The sequence below is a fragment of the Bubalus kerabau genome, chromosome X (assembly GCF_029407905.1).
Source record: "Bubalus kerabau isolate K-KA32 ecotype Philippines breed swamp buffalo chromosome X, PCC_UOA_SB_1v2, whole genome shotgun sequence".
In the NCBI taxonomy this organism is placed as follows: domain Eukaryota; kingdom Metazoa; phylum Chordata; class Mammalia; order Artiodactyla; family Bovidae; genus Bubalus; species Bubalus kerabau.
In genome coordinates this window covers 12,315,337-12,335,677 of record NC_073647.1, presented here as the reverse complement: position 1 = coordinate 12,335,677, position 20,341 = coordinate 12,315,337, and positions in this window count along the sequence as shown.

The following is a 20,341-nucleotide window of genomic DNA, read 5'->3' as shown; positions in this document are numbered from 1 at the left end:
GTTTGAATCTGCCCTTTGGAACTCAGGGAAAGTCATGGAGGCTGGAGGGAGACAGAAAGGCTTCCATGTCCAGGAGCCCCACAAGGTCCTGCTCAGTTTCAGTGACAATCGGCTGGATGTTTCTGGTTTGCAGTTTGAATGTCTCTGGTGATCTTTCTGAGTGGCCCACAGAGCTACAGGCATGAAGATTGTCTATACATGAACTGTTGTGATTTCTCTGATGTTTATATCAAGATGTCCAAGTTTAGTTTAAATAGCTTTGCACAAAGAGAAATTTAAGTTCTTAATGATTCTTGGTCAGGAAAATTGGAGGAAAAAAGTTGAAAACATTGGAGAATTGTAATGAAGTACTGGAGGAAACTGGAAGAGTTTAAGGATCCAGTTCAGTTTACAGGTAGAAAACAAAACCTTAAAAAAGAGATAAATTTGCCATACCAAAAAAAAAAAAAAAAAAAAAAGAAAGTGAACAGCAGTAGAATCTAATATCCAAAAAGATTTATTGCTGAAACAATTTTTCTCTCTAAAATTACTCCCATTTTTTACCAAAGTTAGCCAAATTAAGACATTTCTTTGCAAAATAAGTCTAGTTTCAATAACCTTGCCCTGATTATTCACATAAGTATGGCAAGAATAGCGATTGCCCATATAGGCTCTTTTAAATCTTCTTTGCTGGGACTTTTCATAAGGAGTCTCAGGTTGACCTTTAAATGCCCCTTGAGGCCAGGAATCCTAGCCATAAACTTGCTATCAGACTTGCCTGCAATACCTATAGATTTGGCTGAAATCCTCTCAAGAGTCCCCAAATATTCTGAGGTTCCTGTACCTGCAGGGAAGTGACCTTCCTTTCTCACCTGGTAAGGCTGCTGAAAACCCTATAGTCAAGGTACCATACTATATTTCCAGGGGGCTTTATTGGCACCATAAAGTCAATTTTTGTTCCTTAAAGCTGTCTGCTCATATCTGAGTCTATGCATGTTTCTCTCAAATATGACTTTCCAGTCAAAGCCTTGGTGATATAACATTTCTAATTAACACATCTAATTGTGTCCTGTGACAAGGAGAATAGATTCTTATTAAAATTATGCAAATAACTATATTGCTATGAAAATACGAATACTTACTACAAGTTTCAAAATTCTGGAGGGATCAGGTAGGGAGAAAAAGTAAATGTCTCATCTTTATTGACAAAGGTATAGCTTACCAAATTGTTGACAGCTTAAGAAGAATGATAAAAATTTTCCTTATATCTGGAAAAACAAAACATTTTTTAAAAAACAATAATGTTTCTAACAAAAAGTCATAAAAAATTATTATTACCCATCTCAGCTCATTCAGTCTCTTGTAATTATTACTTGTTCTGCTTGAATCCAATTTATTTTTGTTAATTTTGGAAATGTTTACCCATTTAAGTTTTATGATCTTAAACTTATGAGAAACCTGCGTATGTCAAAAGTCCTTTTCATGAATCTCCTTGAAGATGAAGCATTTTTTAAAATTGAAGTATAGTTGACTTGCAATGTTATATTAATTTCTGCTGTACAGTAAAATGATTTAGTTATATATATATGTACATTCTTTTTCATATTGTGTATTCTTATTTTTATTTATTTTTTGGCCATGCTGCATGGCTTGTGGGATCCTAGTTCCCTGACCAGGGATCAAACCCAGGCCCTTGGCAGTGGAAGTGTGGAGTCCTAACCACTGGACTACCAGGTAATTCCCTTAAATGCACTTTAAAAATTATCTTAGCTAATTTGAGCCTTCCTCTTAAGGGCCGTTAGAATTTCAGGTTGTAATTTCCCTGAGGGCTGACAGCAGTTTGGTAAAACACTAGCCACAAATGGAGTTTAGCCCACATTTTCTTAGCTGCACGTGGGATATAACCCACATTTTTGTCCAGCCTTATTGTGGATCACCTAACCTGATAGTTGCCAAATCAAGTTCCCAGGATATAAAACAAATCAGTGAGATTTTGGCTTGTTGTTGTTGTTACTGTTGTTAGACGTCTACAACTTGTGGGATCATAGTTCTTAGACATAAAATAAACAGGTGGGCTGGAAGGTGGTGTGCTTAACTCTTTGGATTTTAAGAAGAGGTAATTTACATGGACTGTGGAGTTTTGTGTTTTGTTCTGATTTTAAGAAAAGAGGGAATTTACAATGACTGTGGAGTTTTGCTTTTTGTTCTAATTTCTTGTTCTTTCATCTTGTTACAAGCATCTCTAAGGCTAGCCATTATACCAATAAGACAATTGTTTAGGATGAGAGCTCTACCAAAATTCTTTTACTTTTTAAAATGTAGCCAATTTTGTTAGCCACTCAAATCAATAAGCCTTTTTATGGCTTAAACAAGGATGCAAAAGTCATTTCACAAGAGAGAAAGATGCAACCTTCGTAATATCCGGAAAGTGTACTCCCAAAGATAGTCTAAGAAAGTAAAGACCTTTGTTGCGCAGGCTGTAAGGATGACGTAGCGCACACAGTGTCTAAGTCTCTCACAGGAACATGAGACGCCTCCAGGTGCAAACCACTGATCTGTGACACTGAGCAGGCACTACTGGAATGGGATTTTTCTAGAGCTAACAAAGCAATGAAGGCCCCTTAGGAACTAGGATTCTCTTTGACAAACACCTCTGAGAACCAGCATGGCTAGAAAAGAGACAGCTACTTGTGACTTCATGTCTCAGAATCCCAGTCTATTCAACTGGCCACCAAGGTGCACATAGGGAGGTGTACTCTCCCGATGGGGGAGGCCAGAGAGACTAGTCTCACTGGTCACAAAGCCAAGCTCTTAAGACATGAAACAAGATGCAAGGAAAAAACCTCATCTGGTTTTTACATAGGGGACCCACAGCCAAGTTTGTCTAAATAGTCACCGGTCTGGTGAGAATCATAAACTCAGCAGTCTGTCAGGCCGGTTCACACAGCAGGACCATACGGCCTATGCCTGCGTTCTTACCCTATGGTATTTCCTCTTTGTGACAAACAACACAGCAGACAGAAACAAAAAGAGTAATCATCTTTGGCAGGAAATAGATGAATAAAAATCAAGAGTTCTCACTACCAAATTTGCCAGAGTTGTTATGACCAAGACCCTAGTTCAACAAATATTTTCCCCTGCTAATCTAAATTTAGAGAGAGAAAAGACTCTCACCACTTTTGCTTCCACCGGAGCCCACAGACAGAGATCCAGGCGACTGACATGATATGAATCTTACCTTTTGTCAGATGTCCCAGAATCTCTCAGCTGCAGCAGCCTTGAGAAAGTAGTGTCCAGCCAGCAAAGGTGACCCTGCCGACTACACCAAAAGTGTTGGAGAGGGGAACATCTCCCCTTGCCCCTCTTGGTTCTTTTGGCCAGTTGAATAATTTAAATGACATAAGACAGATTAACAGGGGAAAATAAAATTTAGTTTTGTGCATATGGGGGCTTCATAGGACTATCAGGTTCATATGACAACCAGATAAAAGAGAGTGTATGTCATGTTGGACTAAGGAGACGGGGGTAAGGGTCTGGGACTTCAAAGGGAAGGAAGGCAATTCACAGGAAGATGAAAAAGAGCAAGTGTCTGTACACAAATGTTTGCTGGGCCATACAGAAACAACGGGACACAGAATTCTAACAGATTTTGCTGTTCCTCCCCGTCCACCACACCTAGTTCATACTGTGCTGTGCTTGCTCAGTCACTCAGTCATGTTCAACTCTTCTCAATCCCATGGACTGTAGCCCACCAGGCTCCTCTGTCCATGGAGTTTTCCAGGCAAGAATACTGGAGCTGGTTGCCGTGTATTCTCTAGTTATCTATGATGATATCTCCCTTCCTAGAACAGGTCCTCAATGAAAATTATTTTAGACAGTTAGAGGGGAGGCCAAAAGTTCTTGACTGTTTTCAGCTCAAAATAATCTGCATGCCCAAGGGACACATTGCCCTAACCCCTATCAGTCGTTTTGAGATTTTGATGAATCATCTCTCCTCTCTGGGCCTCAGTCTCCTCATCTATAACATGACTAAACCAAAGTTTCTCACACTGAATTTTGGAAACCTTAACTCTTTTCAAACATGGGGATTTGGTGAGGGAAGGTGAATGGATTATAAAAGAGATACCTGGTGGTAAAAAGACATGGAGTCGTACATCCAGATAATGGAATATTGCTCAACACTAAAAATAAATGAGCTGTCTAGCCATGAAGAGATATGCAGGAAACTTAAATACATATTACTGAGTGAAAGAAGTCAATTAAAAACGCTACATACTGTATGATTCCAACTATGTGACATTCTGGAAAAGGTAAAACTATGGAGATGGTAAAATCTTCAGAGGTAGGGGTGGAGACAGAGCACAGAGGACTTTTAAGGTAGTGAAAATACTCTGATTGATATTATAATAATGGATCTATGTCACCATGCATGCATGCGTGATAAGTACCCTCAGTCATGTCCAACTGTTTGCAACCCTATGGACTGTACTCCACCAGGCTCCTCTGTCCATGGGATTCTCCAGGCAAGAATACTGGCATAGGCTGCCGTGTCCTCCTCCAGGGGATCTTACTGACCCAGGGATAGAAGCTGCATCTCTTATGTCTCCTGCATTGGGAGGTGGGTTCTTTACCACTAGTGCCACCTGGGAACCCTATATGTCATCATACATTCGACCAAACCCACAGAATGTACAACACCAACAGTGAACCCTAAGGTCACCTCTAGACTCTGGGTAATGATGTGTAACATACATTCATCAACTGTAACAAATGTATCCCTCTGCTGGAGGATGTTGATAACAGGGGAGGCTATGCATATCTGGGGCTAGGGAGTATATGGGAAAATTTTGTATCTTCCTCTCAATTTTGTTGTAAACCTAAAACTACTCTCAAAAATCAAATCTATTAAAAAAAAAAAAAGAACCACTGGACTGAATAAGTGTTTCTAATTATATTTCATGATTCTATGAAATCCAATTTTTGTTCATGGAATGTGCTTTAAAAGGAACCAGGGTGTTAACTATTTAAGACAACTCCACTTTCAGTTAAATTTGGCAAATTGAATACACGCAATTAACCTCCTTCCTGAGACCCCCCCACCAAAAAAAAAAAAAGACGGTAAAGGAATTAAAAGCCCAAACACCATGAGGACAAAGGAAATAGGAAGAGAAGCTACAACAGACAAGACAACACACCTCCTACTTACCTCAAACAAAATGTGGAAACTAGAAAATGGATAAATGAGTAGTAACTGATTAAGCAGACTAGAGAAAGCTGAAACCTAAGGCAGCTGTTTATATGGCAAACCCCAAAAGGCTCAGGAATTAAATGTACCAGGTATCTCTGAAAGTGGAAGTATGGAGTAGGTATCAGGATGATTGATTAAACATGTTTATAAGGACCAGGTAGTTCCCAGATCCCTTCCTCCGTCTGTGGAAAGGATGAGACACTTAAACCAAGCATAGTTGAGGGCCCACTGAGATGCCATTCCGAAAATGGGGATTAAGTTGAAGCCTGCTTTCTGATCATTGAGACCTCCAGTCCCTTTCCTTGGCTCAGTTCCCAAAATACTGACAGCCAAGGTTTACACACTCCAAGCTGGAGATTGGAAAATTCCGCTCTGGGAAACTGATTGAACACAGAGAAACAAAACAGAGATTATACTGGAAAAGTAGGCAGTTGTCAATTACGTTGGGTCTTGTAGGTCATATTAGCATTTTTGGATTTTAGCCTTAGGGCCAGAAAATCATCCAGAGGTTTTTAGGGAACAACAAGATCAAGCTTGCATTTTTAAATGATTGGAAAATCCCGTGGACAGAGGAGCCTGGTAGGCTGCAGTCCATGGGGTCGCTAAGAGTCGGACACGACTGAGCGACTTCCCTTTCACTTTTCACTTTCATGCATTGGAGAAGGAAATGGCAACCCACTCCAGTGTTCTTGCCTGGAGAATCCCAGGGATGGGGGAGCCTGGCGGGCTGCCGTCTATGGGGTCACACACAGTCAGACACGACTGACGCAACTTAGCAGCAGCAGCAGCGTGGCTATTCAAAGACAGAGGACTCTGGACCTCATATTGGCCAGTTTCAATCAGGTTAAAATACAATTGCTTGTTTTCCATTTCCATCTTCCCTTCCAAGGTTGGAGGGGTCAGTGGCAGTGAAGAGAGCTGCTATGTGGTGTACATCAGTGGTATGCCTACTGGCACCTGAAGACATAGAACTCAAGAGGGAGACAAGAGGTGCTATGAAGGAATGTCAGTACTGTGCCCAGTGGCACCCAAGGACATCGGATGGTAAGGGCAAGAAGACAGAACTGCATGGAGATACACTAGAGGTGTGCCTTTTGGTGCTCCGAGATATGGCTTACTGAAGCAGTATAGGATGCCACATGGAAACTCATTGGCAATGTGCCTGCTGATATCTGAGAATGCAGAATGCTGGTGGCAGGGTGCAGGGATGGCAGGTGGAAGAGAAAGCTAGTGTGGTTGGGAGACTGGTTATATTAACTGAGCAAATAAGTGAGGATTGTATTGAAGGGCTTCTTTGTAGCTCAGATGGTAAAGAATTTGCCAGCAATGCAGGAGACCTGGGTTCAGTCCCCGGGCTGGGAAGATCCCCAGGAGTAGGGAATGGCAATCCACTCCAACATTCTTACCTGTAGAATCCCATGGACAGAGGAGCCTGGTGGGCTACAGTCCATGGGGTCACAAAGAGTCTGACATGGCTGAGCGACTGACTAACACTATACAAGTACATATTGAAGATAATAAACACCAGGTTTCTTACTGTTGGAGAAGAGAGGAAAATCATAGAAAGGAGCAAGACCAGAATGAACCCCAAGATTCTGAGTTGAAATTGGAGGTCTTGATATGAGCCCATTTTTTTTTAACATCTATACTCAGAGAGATGGAGAAATAGTTATAGATGTATTTATGTGTACATGTGTGTGTATCTATTCTAGGCTCTCTTACAGACTAGCTCTGTCTATAAAAGGGCCTAAAGGCAATGGCAACCCATTAGCAATGAGCACACCATGTACCAGACCATGGTTTATGATATACCATCCTCCACCAAAGAAAATGCTCAAAAAATAATGGAAACATGTCACAAAAATACAGCTACCACCTTGGAAGGGGCTCCCAGTAGTCAAATCTGGGACAGTTTGAGCATCAAAATAAATATGATAATAATGGATTATAAACTGAAACTCCAATCTTTTGGCCACCTGATGCGAAGAACTGACTCATTGGAAAAGACCCTGATGCTGGAAAAGATTGACGGAAGGAGAAGGGGATGACAGAGGATGAGATGGTTGGGTGGCATCACTGACTCAATGGACATGAGTTTGAACAAGCTCCAAGAGTTGGACAGGGTTGCCAGGCATGCTGCAGTCCATGGGGTCACAAAGAGTCAAACATGACTGAGTGACTGAACTGACTGAATGGATTACAATCAATAATATAAGTGATTATATAACATTGGAATCCATGTTTCCATATTGATATAAACAAATGAATGGATAAATGGGAACGGGGCAGACTGTATTTTACAAAGATGCCACCACAATATATTGTATCCTACCTGCTATTCTTACAATGTGATATTAACAAGTTTCCCACTGAGAGGTAAATGCTATGTCCCCTCCCCTGGAACCTGGGTGGATACTTGTAACTTCTTTAACTGAGAGAGTATAATGAAAGTGAAGCTCTGTGACTTCTGAGGTTATATCAGAAAAAAAGCCATGCACTTTCACCTTACTCTGTTGGGATGCTTGCTGTTGAATCTCAGTCACAATGCTACAAGCAGCCACAGAGAAAGGCTTTGTGTAGTGGTTCAGGCTGACCAACTGAGGTCGTGGCCAAAAGTCAGTACCAACTTGTCAGCCACGTGAGTGGGCCATCTTGAAAGTGGATCCTCCAGATCCAGTTGACTGCACTGATACATCACCTTGCCCGGATGCAGATTCATGAACTAGATCAATGATTATTGTTTTAAGCTACTAAGCTTGAGGATATTTTGATACACAGCAATAGATAGCTGGAACAGGGGAGAATCCCTTTTCTTCTTTATTGTGGAATGCCAACTAATAAATGTAGAAAGATTGATGGAAACAGAAAATCACTGGGGTGGGAGGTGGAGGGAGATTCAAGAGGAAGGGGATATATGTATGCCTATGACTAATTCATGTTGATGTATGACAGAAACCAACACAATACTGTACAATTTATGCTTCAATTAAAAATAAATAAATTTTTAAAAGGAAAAAGAAAATCACTATTTGGTCACTATGACAAGTAGGGGTTGATTCAGGAGGCAAAGGGTGTCTGGTGGAGGATCGATGGGGAATAGGATGGCGTAATCTAGGAATATCTTCCCACAAAGTACTAGTTACCAAGAGAAAAAATAGTGTCTTTATGGTGGAGAAACCTGCAGGCACCAACATGACCAGGTGATGAAGGTTAATGGTACCAGTGACGCAACAGGTTGGCATTGTGTGCCCTATGACGTGAGGCACTGAGAAGGGCACAGCATCAGTTCTGTGCCAAGAAAACATGGCCTGCGTCTAGTCCTAAGGAAACATGTGGGTCATCATTCAACATGTAAAACCAGAAGTTTCTAAAACTTCTAAGGACATGAAAGATAGGAAAAGACTATGGAGCTATTTCAAAATGGAGAAGCCTGAACGATGTGACTGCTCAATGCAACACATGTTCCTGGACCGGAAGGGAAAAAGAAACATTATTGGGTCAGTTTGGGGATGGGAGAGGGAGAAAGAGAACAAGTGAGCACAAATACAGTGAAATGTTAACATTAGGAAACTAGATGAAAGGGATCTGGAAGTTCTTTGTACTGCACTTGTAACTTTTCTGTAGGTTTGAAAACATTTCAAAATATATTATTTTTTAAAACCACGCAATTGCTTATTTTACCAAACCATTTTAGATCAAAGGCTCATTGCTTAATTTCAACCAATTCTGTTCTTCAGGGCAAAGAGGTAAAGATATGGTATGCCTAACCCCAAACCACAGGTATGCAAATCATGTTGCTAACCAGGCCCCAATTCATACTAATTCATCAACATTTCCATGCCCAGTGCTGCATCAGCTCTCTCAGGTCCAACTGAGACACCAAGGTTTGCAGACTTCACTTCCAATGTCGCAGGTGCTCATTGCTCAAAACAGCCCCACCCCTGCTGTGATGCAACAAAGAGGTACTCCTTTGTGGTAACAGTCTTTATCTGTCATCTGTTAGCCTTTGGCAAACATGTATCTCTTCAGTGTCCCTCTGATTTTTTTCTACGTGCTCTTCCTCTGTCACCTCATTCTCTGCTCTTGCTGCCTTGAGGGCTTAGGGGGTAGTTTTGAGGTTCAATAGTGCATGGGACACAACTTAGCAACTAAACAACAACAACCTCCTCAATTAGCATCCTACATGCAGGGTCTCCCTCCGAAGTGTCCTGTCCCTCAAGCACAAAAGTTCTACACCAGGGATAACCAAATATTGGATTGGCCAAAAATGTCTTTCAAGTTCTTCGATAAGCGGGCCCAGAAAACCTGAATGAACTTTTTGGCAACATAACTATATGAAAGAAATTAGATAATATGAATAATTAAAGAATACAAATTAAACCACAATGTGGTTGTTATGAATTGTAAATTAGTAGTCTTCATGGCGGCATGATGGTAATGTATATTGAGAATCATGAAAATATTCATGCCTTATGTCATACATGTTGATACGATAACCTGACTTTCAGAACTTTTCCCAGAAAGATTATGCAAAAGATAAAGAGTATTATTTGCAATAATGAAAAGATGCAAATAATATAAACGTGTGATAGTCATGTATTCTTTCATAAATATTTCCTGAGAACCTACTACAAACCAAATGTACACTAGAACAGTCATGTTTAAGTATTATGAGAAATTGACACAGTGAAATGTTACAAAACTCTTAAAATTCTGAGTAGAAAAGAAATACTCATAGGAGAACACTCATGAAAATGTAAAGTAGAACACAGAGTTTTATAAACACTGTGTAAAACTGTGTACAAACTGTAAATTATAATAAATCCAGAAACTTCATCAGATGTGTAAGTATCTCATTTAAATACCTGCAGAAACTGTAGTATTATTGCCCCCATGGTATAGATTAGGAAATTGAGGCTCACAGGGGTTATGAAAATACAATACTAGAATGTTAGTTCCAGAAGTTAATGTTTTTGTCTGTCTTGTATCACCAGTGCCTAGAACAGTGCATACAGCAGACACTCAATAGTTCTTGACTGCCTGAAGTGACTGACCCATGATTTGGACTCAGTGCCCCTATCTGAAATAAGAGCTTCATTCAAATAAGCTAGACCCACCAGGACCATGAGGGAAGAGTGCACAAATGGAAAAGTTTAGGTAGCTTGAGTCCTTTGATTCTCCAGGGTCTCACAGCAAGGCCTCTCCTTTCCTTTCTTGTTTACTGCTTGCCCCCTGGTGGAGGTACTAAGGAGTAGCAGGAAGAAAGGGCCAGGGTCATCACTGATTGGACAGATTATACCTATGTCTTACTGCTACTGCTAAGTCACTTCAATCGTGTCCGACTCTGTGCGACCCCATAGACGGAAGCCCACCAGGCTCTCCCGTCCCTGGGATTCTCCAGGCAAGAACACTGGAGTGGGTTGCCATTTCCTTCTCCAATGCATGAAAGTGAAAAGTGAAAGTGTATCTATATGTAATTAACATCCACTTTTGTCTGGTTTGTGTGTGTGTGTGTGTGTGTGTGTGTGTGTGTGGTATGGAAACAGGTACACAGATTTTCACAAAAATTGGAAGTTATGTTTGAGTTGATATAATTTAGAAAGGGGCTTCCCTGGTGGCTCAGAGGTTAAGCCTCTGCCTGTAATGCAGGAGACCTGGGTTCAATCCCTGGGTCAGGAAGATCCCCTGGAGCAGGAAATGGCAACCCACTCCAGTATTCTTGCCTGGGGAATCCCATGGACAGAGGAGCCTGGTGGGCTACAGTCCACAGGGTCGCAAAGAGTCGGACACGGCTGAGCGACTTCACTTTCACTTTCATATTGACAAAACTAACTTTGGGGACCTGGAGTTATTTTTTCCTTTCTTAGGGTGTTGTGTGGCCCATCATTTGAAAGATTTGTATGAGTTAAGAAATGGACAACTTTTGAATTTTTCTAAAATGTCATGTATGAAGAGGACATTCCAAAATTGCAATAATTTTTCAAACTAATTTTAATTTTGTTTTTTTTTTCTCTGAACACAAAGAAATTACATGCCAAAAATTCACACCAAAGATTTGGAATACTATTAGTTTCACATCACCAAGAGCACTTTTAAATGAGAATTTTAAGAGAGATGGAAACCCAATTTGAAAGGCATACCCATGTGAGAGCCACTTGGAAAGAGAGGTTCTTTCAAGGGCACATGAAAGTGCAATGAGAAGAATGCTTGGTGGACGATCAGGAGAATCATGTTCTTTCACAGGCAGTTGAAATCAAAGTCCAGTTCAAAGAGACACTTGGCTGCTGACCAGGAGATATGTGAGCTGTGAATTCAGATGCTTCTGCTAGAGAAAATAGTGCACTTAAATTTGAGCTCCAAATCAATTACACCAAGGAATCTACACCAGTTCTATGTCTGGAATCTGAAAGGAGAGCCTGAATGTTCCAATGAAAAGGTCATGTTGGAGCCAATTACTAAGCCCCCAAAGTTACTAAAATATTAATGAAGCAGCATCTAGAATTCCAAGATCTTTAAAATAATATCAGAGCTTAAACTGTCTATTTCCATGGGGTGCAGTAGAGAGGAATCAGTATTAAAGTCCTCCAAACCACTCGTTCCCTCAAACTACCCCTTCATCTTTTAGATGCCTGAAATACCAAGTGAGTATCTTTACCCTCATGGCTATTAATAAATCACAAGCACAGATGCTTCAAATAATCGACGTTGTTTTGCAGTGGAGCTGCTTCTCATATAGGCAACACTATGTAACTGGTTAGCAACAGAGATCCATTCAAATCGCACCAGAATACAACCATACATATGACCTTTAAAGAAATGCATTACAAAGTTCAAAATTATTACATAGTAATAGTTTAAAAACATATATGTAATAGTTAAAAAGCATAGACTCTGATTTAAATATTTCAATTAGAGAAAAGTATTACAATCCCAACATTCATGTTTTTATTGTTTCTCTTAAACTTTATTTAATGATAGTTATTAATTCCCAGTGCTTCACTGGGAGTTTCCTAGCGTCTCTTTCTTTCCTGACACTTATAGTGAAGGCTTATAGAGTTAACCCCCAGTTTTCTCTTACTGACAAAAAGAGATCATCAGCCTATTAAGCACTTGGAAAGCCCTCCCCACCAGCCCCCCACCCCCCACCCCCACACACCGTGACTGGAACATTGCTTGACAAATAGTAAATACTTAATAAGTGTCTGCTGAATGAGTGAATGAATCACCTTGACTATATAAGTTGGGGTTTTTTGGTTGTGAATAAGAAAATCCAACTCTGGTAAACTCAGGGGGGAAAGAGGGGATTTAATTGAAGGATATAGGGGCACAAGCAGGTTTAAGAAAAGGCTGGTGAACCCAGGTCTTCACAAACCAAGGCAGAAACCAGGCAACTTCAGAAGGCATCAAGCAAGATCTACTTACCATTTTGTTTAGTCTCTATCACTACTCACTAATCAAATCCAAGTGGAAGACCCAGCTTGGGTCCACATCACTGCTCCCGAGTTAGGAGAAGACAAGAGATCTTTAATATTCCTGCCAGACTTTATCCAGTACATATAAATAGAATTTCCCAAAAAGTAGTTGAGGTCCTCTGGCCCAAAGTAGGTAGAATGGATGCAGGAAAGGAAGGAGAAAGAAATAAAATATTTTCCTAAGGGCCAAGTAAGAAGGTACCTGGGCTTCCCAGGTGGCCCAGTGGTAAAGAATCCATTGGCCAATGCAAGAGAGGCAAAAAACACAGGTTCAATCCCTGGGTGGGGAAGATCCCCTGGAGAAGGAAATGGCAACCCACTCCAGTAATCTTGCCTGGGAAATTCCATGGACAGAGGAGCCTGGCGGGCTACCACAGAGAGTCACCAAGAGTCAGACTCGACCGAGCAACTGAGCGCATGTGCATGCGCACGCACCCACACACACACACACACACACACACACACACACACATACACACACAAGAAAATACTTTTAGGAAGAAAATACTTTAATAGTAAGTTCTTAGTAAGAAAAATTACTAAAAAATATTAAAAAAAATTTTTGTTGTTGTTGTGCTGAGTCTTTGCTGCTGCATACAGACTCCATCTAGTTGTGGTAAGCAGGGGCTACTCTTTGTGGCAATGCATGGGCTTCTCATTGTGGTGGCTTCTCTTGGTGCAGAGCACAGGCTGTAGGTGCTTGTGCTTCGGCAGTTGCAGCTCATGGGCTCGGTCATTGTGGCATACGGGCTTAGTTGCCCTGCGGCATATGGGATCTTCCCAGACGGATTGAACCCGTGTCCGCTGCGTTGGCAGGTAGAGTCTTAGCCACTGTACCACCAGAGAAGTTCCATAGTAATATTTTAAAGTATTGCCCTAGAGGGCAGTACTCTCCTATGGAGAGTCTACTCTCCCATGGAGGAGTCTGACTCTCCATAGAGGATGTCATAGACCCCAGAAACGGGGAAATTACTTTCAAAGGGATATTAAGATGAAGGGGGCTTTTGCTATCTAGTATCAATATAGTGCCAGGACCTGAGAGGAGTTTTCATTGCTTCAGAAAAGTTGATAGAGTATAAAATGTAGGCAGGTAACAATGGCCTTCATCATGTACATTCTCAGTAGAGGTGCAGGGTACACAAGAGGCTGTGATCTGAAAGACCTAGTCATAATTTGTATCTCTTCCAATTATCTTCATTTAGTACGACTTAACCACGCTTGGGCTTCAACTTACTCAAAAGCAAAATGGGGTTAATAATATTAGGTTGGCCAAAATGTTCATTCGGGTTTTTCTGTAACAGCTCACTGTATTAGCAGGGTTTGAGAGAGAAACCAGTAGGGCGTGTGGTATGTACGGGTGTGTATTTGTCTGTCGGTGTGTGCATGCACACAGGAAGGGGAGGAAGAGAGAGAGAGAGATCAAATGACAGATTGATTGATTATAAGGAACTGGCTCACACAACTAATGGAGGCTGAGAAGTCCCACGACCTGCAGTTGGTCAGCTGGAGACCCAGGGCACCTGAAGGTGTAGTTCCAATCTGAAAGTCAGCAGGCTTAAAACACAGGAAGAGCCAGTGTTTCAGTTTGACTCCAAAGGCAGTAAAAAAACAGATGCCCCAGCTTGAAGGTGCAGGCCAGAGGAGTTCCACCTTGCTCACAGAAAGGTCGGCCTTTTAGTTCTATTTGGGCCTACAACTGATTGAGTGAGGCCCACCCACATGAGGGAGGGAAGTTTGTCTCCGTTTCTCTGGAGAATGCAGACTAATACAGAGTTTGGCACCAAGAAGTATAGTGCCTCTGTAACAACTACCCACAATGTGGAAGTGGCTCAGGAACTGGATGGTGACTGGAGGCGTTTTGAGGCACAGGCTAGAAAAGGCCTAGCTTGCTTTAAAGAGACAGATGGTAAAAATGTGAATGTAAAAGGCAATTCTGGGGACAGCTCAGAAAACAAAGAGGAGAGCTGGAAAGAAAGCCTCTTTCTACTTAGAGACTATATAAATATTCATGAACAGAATGTTAACAGAAATATTATTAAAGTTCATTGTGTTGAGGTCTCAGAAGGAAAATGAAAAACAGGTTATTGGAAACTAGAGGAAAGGTGATGCCTGTTATAAAATGGCAAAGACATTGGCTGAATTGCATTCTAGTGTTTTATGTAAGATAGACCTTAGGAACAATGAAATTGGCTGTTTAACTGATGACATTTCTAAGCAAAATGTTGGAGATGTAGCCTAGGTCCTCCTAACTGCTTACAGTAAAAGGTGAGAGGAGAGAGAAATTGAAGAAGCTGTTAAGAAAAATGGAATCAGAACTTAAAGATTTGAAAAACTCTTACCCTGAACGTATTGCAAAAAATGAAAAAGTGTGTTCTGAGGAGAACATGTAAGGTGTGGCTAGACTATCACTCAATAAAGATGTGTTGGGATCAAACAAGCAGAAATACTGACCTCCCTGGTGGTCCAGTGGTTAAGACTCCACCTTCCAATGCAGAGGGCATGAGTTTGATCCCTAGTCGGGGAACAAAGGTCCTATAAGATCCCACATGGCATATGGTGTGGCCAAAAAAAAAAAAAAAAAAAAGAAAGAAAAGAAATGCTACCAGGTCCCACTGAAGTGGGAGTGAGGCTACCAAAGAAGGAAGGCTATGGAAATTCTTGGGTTCTATAGAATGGGACCATACGGCTATCTGGCTGTGAATATATGCTATCCTTCCACAAAACACAAAAATGATTCTGAAAGTGATTCAGAGATCATCAGTGCCACCACTCCCATTACAGACCCAGAGGACAAAGTTAATTCCTCCTCAGTTTTTGAGGGTGGGCCCAACTCTAAAGTTTCAACAGACCAGGTTGCCACATCCTGGAGCGGGGACACAGGGACTGGAATACCACCCAGCAGAGCCTGAGGGCTGAGAGAGCCGTTTAGGGCCATGGGGACAACACGGCAGACTTCAGTTGGTCAGGATGGCAGGACATCAAGTCAAAAAGACTTATTTTCAAACCTCAAGGTCTAATGGAGTTTGCCTTGCTAGCTTTCAGACTCGCTTGGGACCAGTCAGCCCTTGCTTCTTTCCTATTTCTTTCTCTTGGAAAGGAAATGTCTGTCCTGTGCCTGTTCCACTGTATTTTGGAAGCACATAACCTGTCTGGTTTCACAAGTTCATAGCTGGAAAGGAATTTTGCCTCAGGATGACTTATACCTGAGCCTCGCCTGTTTAGATGATACTTTGGAATTTAGAGTTGATGCTGGAATGAATTAAGACTTTGGGGGCTGTTGAGGTGGAATGAATAGATTTTAAGTGTTACAAGGACATGAATTTGAGGGGAACCAGGAAGTGAATATCATGGATTGAATGCTTCTGTCCCTCAAATTCTTGTATTGAAACCCTAATCTTCAGGGTGGCGGTACTTGGAGATAATGGCCTCTAAGGAAGTAACTGAAGTTAAATAAAGTCATAAAGATAGGACCTTGATCTGACAGGATTAGTGTCCTCATAAGAAGAGACACCAGAGTTCTCTCTTTCTCTCTCCCCCAGGCACATACCAAGTAAATGCTGTGTAAGCACAGGGGAAGAAGGCAGCCATCTGCAACCCAAAGGGAGAGCCCACATCACACACCAGCCCTGCTAACACCTTGATCTTAGATTTCCAGTCTCCATAGCTATGATAAAACAAACCTTTGTTATTTAAACCACCAAGTCTATGGTATTCTGGTTTCGCAGCCCTAGCAGACAAATACACCCACCATAAAAATTGTTGAGACAATGAAATAGTTTAAGAAATACAAAAGTGCCTTGTGGGGACAATAGTTAAAATAACTGCATAGGTATAAATATCATTATTTTACATGTCTATAATTCAAATAGAATAGGCTACACTGACCATTGGTTTTTAGGGAGGAATCTCTGAAAGAGCTGAGTGTGAAAGACTACTACATTTTCAATGTTCTTATCAAAATATGTACAGGCAACATTACAAATCAGTGAGGAAAGCATGAATTATTCAATGAATTCTGTAGGACCATTTGGAAAAAAATAAAGCTAAACTCCCACTTTATGCTAAACATATAAAAAGTCTATATGTTTTTAAAATATACACTTTTAAAAACAGCTCAACAAAATTCGAGAGAAATGTTGAAATCATTTTAAAATTCTTGAGATAGAAAATATCTTAAGTTTCAAATTGAGAAGCCACAATGAAAAATATTAACAGATCATACCATGTAAAAATTTGCAACTTTGGTGCAGCAAAAAATAACACAAACAAATGGACAATCAATAGACTCTTCTGAGAGAGAATATTTGAAGCATATTAAAAAAAGGATTAATATCCACCAAATATAAAGAGTTTCCACAAATTAATAAAATACCAACTATACAATAGAAATATCACCAAAAGAGGTAAACAGGCAATTCTTTTCATTAGAGAATGTTTAATACAGTCACAATGTTGTCTAATCATCACCACTATCTAAATTCCAGAATATTTCATCATCCCAATAAGTAACTCTTTCCTCTCTACCCCAAGTCCCTGGCAATCATTAATCTACATTCTACATAAACCTACAATCTACATTAATGTATGAATTTAACTATTCTGGACATTTCATGAAAATTAAACCATATAATGTATGACCTCTTGTGTCTGGCTACTTTAACTTAGCATAATGTTTTTAAGGTTTATCTGCATTGTATCATGTATCAGTACATACATTATTTCTACGGCTGAATAATGTTCCATCATATGGATATGCCACCTTTTTTAACCATTCATAAGTTGATGGACATTTGGGTTGTCCAAAAACACAAGTTTTTGTGTGAATATATATTTCTAAGTCTCTCAAATATATACCTAGGTGTGGAATTGCTGGCTCATTTGGTAATTCTATGTTTTAAACTGAGGAACTGCAAAACTGTTCAACAGCAGCTGAACCATTTTCTATTCCCAACAACAAGATATGAACGTTCCCATTTACCCACATCCTTGCTATAGCTTGTTACTTTCTCGAGTTGTTTGTTTTTATATAGCTATCCTAGTGGGTATAAAGTAGTATCCCATTGTGGCTTTGATTTTCATTTTTCTAAAAACTAATGATATCAAGCATCTGTTCATGTGCTTATTGGCTGTTTGCATATATTCTTTGGAAAAATGTCTATTTCTTTGCACATATTAATTAGATTGTTTTCCTTTTTGTTGCTGAGTTGTAAGAGTTTTATATATCCTGGATGCTCATTAGATACATGTATGAAAATATAAATATTTTCTCTTATTCTATGGGTTGTCTTTCTACTTTCTTAGTAGTATCCATTGAAGCATAAAAGTTTTTAATACTTATGAAATCTAACTTATCTGTTTTTTCTTTTGTTGCTTGTGCTCTTAGTATCATATTCAAATAACCATTGCCTAATCTAAAGTTACAAAGATTTACACTTGTGTTTCTTTCTACACAAGTTGTACAGCTCTTACAGTTAGGTCTTTTGACCCATTTTGAGTTAGTTTTTGCATTTGTTTTTAAGGTAGGGGTCCAGCTTCATTCTTTTATGCAGGGGTATCCAATTTGTCCCAGCACCATTCATTGAAGACTATTCCTCACTGAACAGCTTTGGCATACTTGTCAAAAACAGTTGACCATAATGTATGGGTTTATTTCTGGATTCTCATATCTATTCCTTTGGTCTCTATGTGTATACTTATGCCAGTACCACTTTGTTAAAATTACTGTAGCTTTGTAGTAAGTTTTTAAATGGGAAAGTATAAGATCTCCAAAATTGTTCTTCTTTATCAAAATTTTTTTGGCTATTAGGGGTCTTTTGTAATTCCATATAAATTTTTGTTTTAAATTTTTTACTTTTGCAAAAACAGTCTTTGGGATTTTGATAGAGAATGCACTCAATCTGTAGATCACTTCAGGTAGTACTGCCATCCTAACAATACTAAATCTTCAAATCCACAAACACAGGCTATCTTTCCATTCAGTTCAGTTCAGTTGCTCAGTCGTGTCTGACTCTTTGCAATCCCATGGACTGCAGCACGCCAGGCCTCCCTGTACACCACCAACTACCGGAGTTTACCCAAACTCATGTCCATTGAGTCAGTGATACCATCCAACCATCTCATCCTCCGTCATCCCTTTCTCCTCCTGCTTTCAATCTTCCCCAGCATCAGGGTCTTTTCAAATAAGTCAGCTCTTCGCATCAGGTGGCCAAAGTATTGGAGTTTCAGCTTCAGCATCAGTCCTTCCAATGAACACTCAGGACTGATCTCCCTTAGGATGGACTGGTTGGATCTCCTTGCAGTCCAAGGGACTCTCAAGAGTCTTCTCCACCACAGTTCAAAAGCATCAATTCTTTGGCACTCAGCTTTCTTTATAGTCCAACTCTCACATCCATACATGACTACTGGAAAAACCATAGCCTTGACTAGATGGACCTTTGTTAACAAAGTGATGTCTCTGCTTTTTAATATGCTGTCTAGGTTGGTCATAACTTTCCTTCCAAGGAGTAAGCATCTTTTAATTTCATGGCTGCAGTCACCATCTGCAGTGATTTTGGAGCCCCTCCCAAAATAAAGCAGCCACTGTTTCCACTGTTTCCCCATCTATTTGCCATGGAGTGATGGGACTGGATGCCATGATCTTAGTTTTCTGCATGTTGAGTTTTAAGCCAACTTTTTCACTCTCCTCTTTCACTTTCATCAAGAGGCTCTTTAGTTCTTCTTCACTTTCTGCCATAAGGGTGGTGTCATCTGAATATCTGAGGTTATTGATATTTCTCCCAGCAATCTTGATTCCAGCTTGTGCTTCTTCCAGCCCAGTGTTTCTCATGATGTACTCTGCATAGAAGTTAAATAAGCAGGGTGATAATATATAGCCTTGATGTACTCCTTTCCCAATATGGAACCAGTCTGTTGTTCCATGTCCAGTTCTAACTGTTGCTTCCTGACCTGCATACAGGTTTCTCAAGAGGCAGGTCAGGTGGTCTGGTATTCCCATCTATTTCGGAATTTTCCACAGTTTATTGTGATCCACACAGTCAAAGGCTTTGGCATAGTCAATAAAGCAGAAATAGATGTTTTTCTGGAACTCTCTTGCTTTTTCAATTATCCAGTGGATGTTTGCAATTTGATCTCTGGTTCCTCTGCCTTTTCTAAAACCAGCTTGAAACATCTGGAAGTTCACAGGTCACATATTGCTGAAGCCTGGCTTGGAGAATTTTGAGCATTACTTTACTAGTGTGTGAGATGAGTGCAATTGTGCAGTAGTTTGAGCATTCTTTGGCATTGCCTTTCTTTGGAATTGGAAAGAAAACTGACCTTTTCCAGTCCTGTGGCCACTGCTGAGTTTTCCAAATTTGCTGGCATATTGAGTGCAGCACTTTCACAGAATCATCTTTTAGAATTTGAAATAGCTCAACTGGAATTCCATCACCTCCACTAGCTTTGTTCATTGATGTCTTTTAGCATATTGAGAAGGTTCCTTTTTAGTCCTAGTTTTCTGTTTGTCTCATGAAAAAGTATTAGATTTTTGTCAAATGCTTTTACTGTATCAATTTAGATGAGTTGGTGGGATTTTATCCTTCATTCTTTTAATATGAGAATATCAATTAGAGAATATTAACATTCTCTAATATGGCATATTACT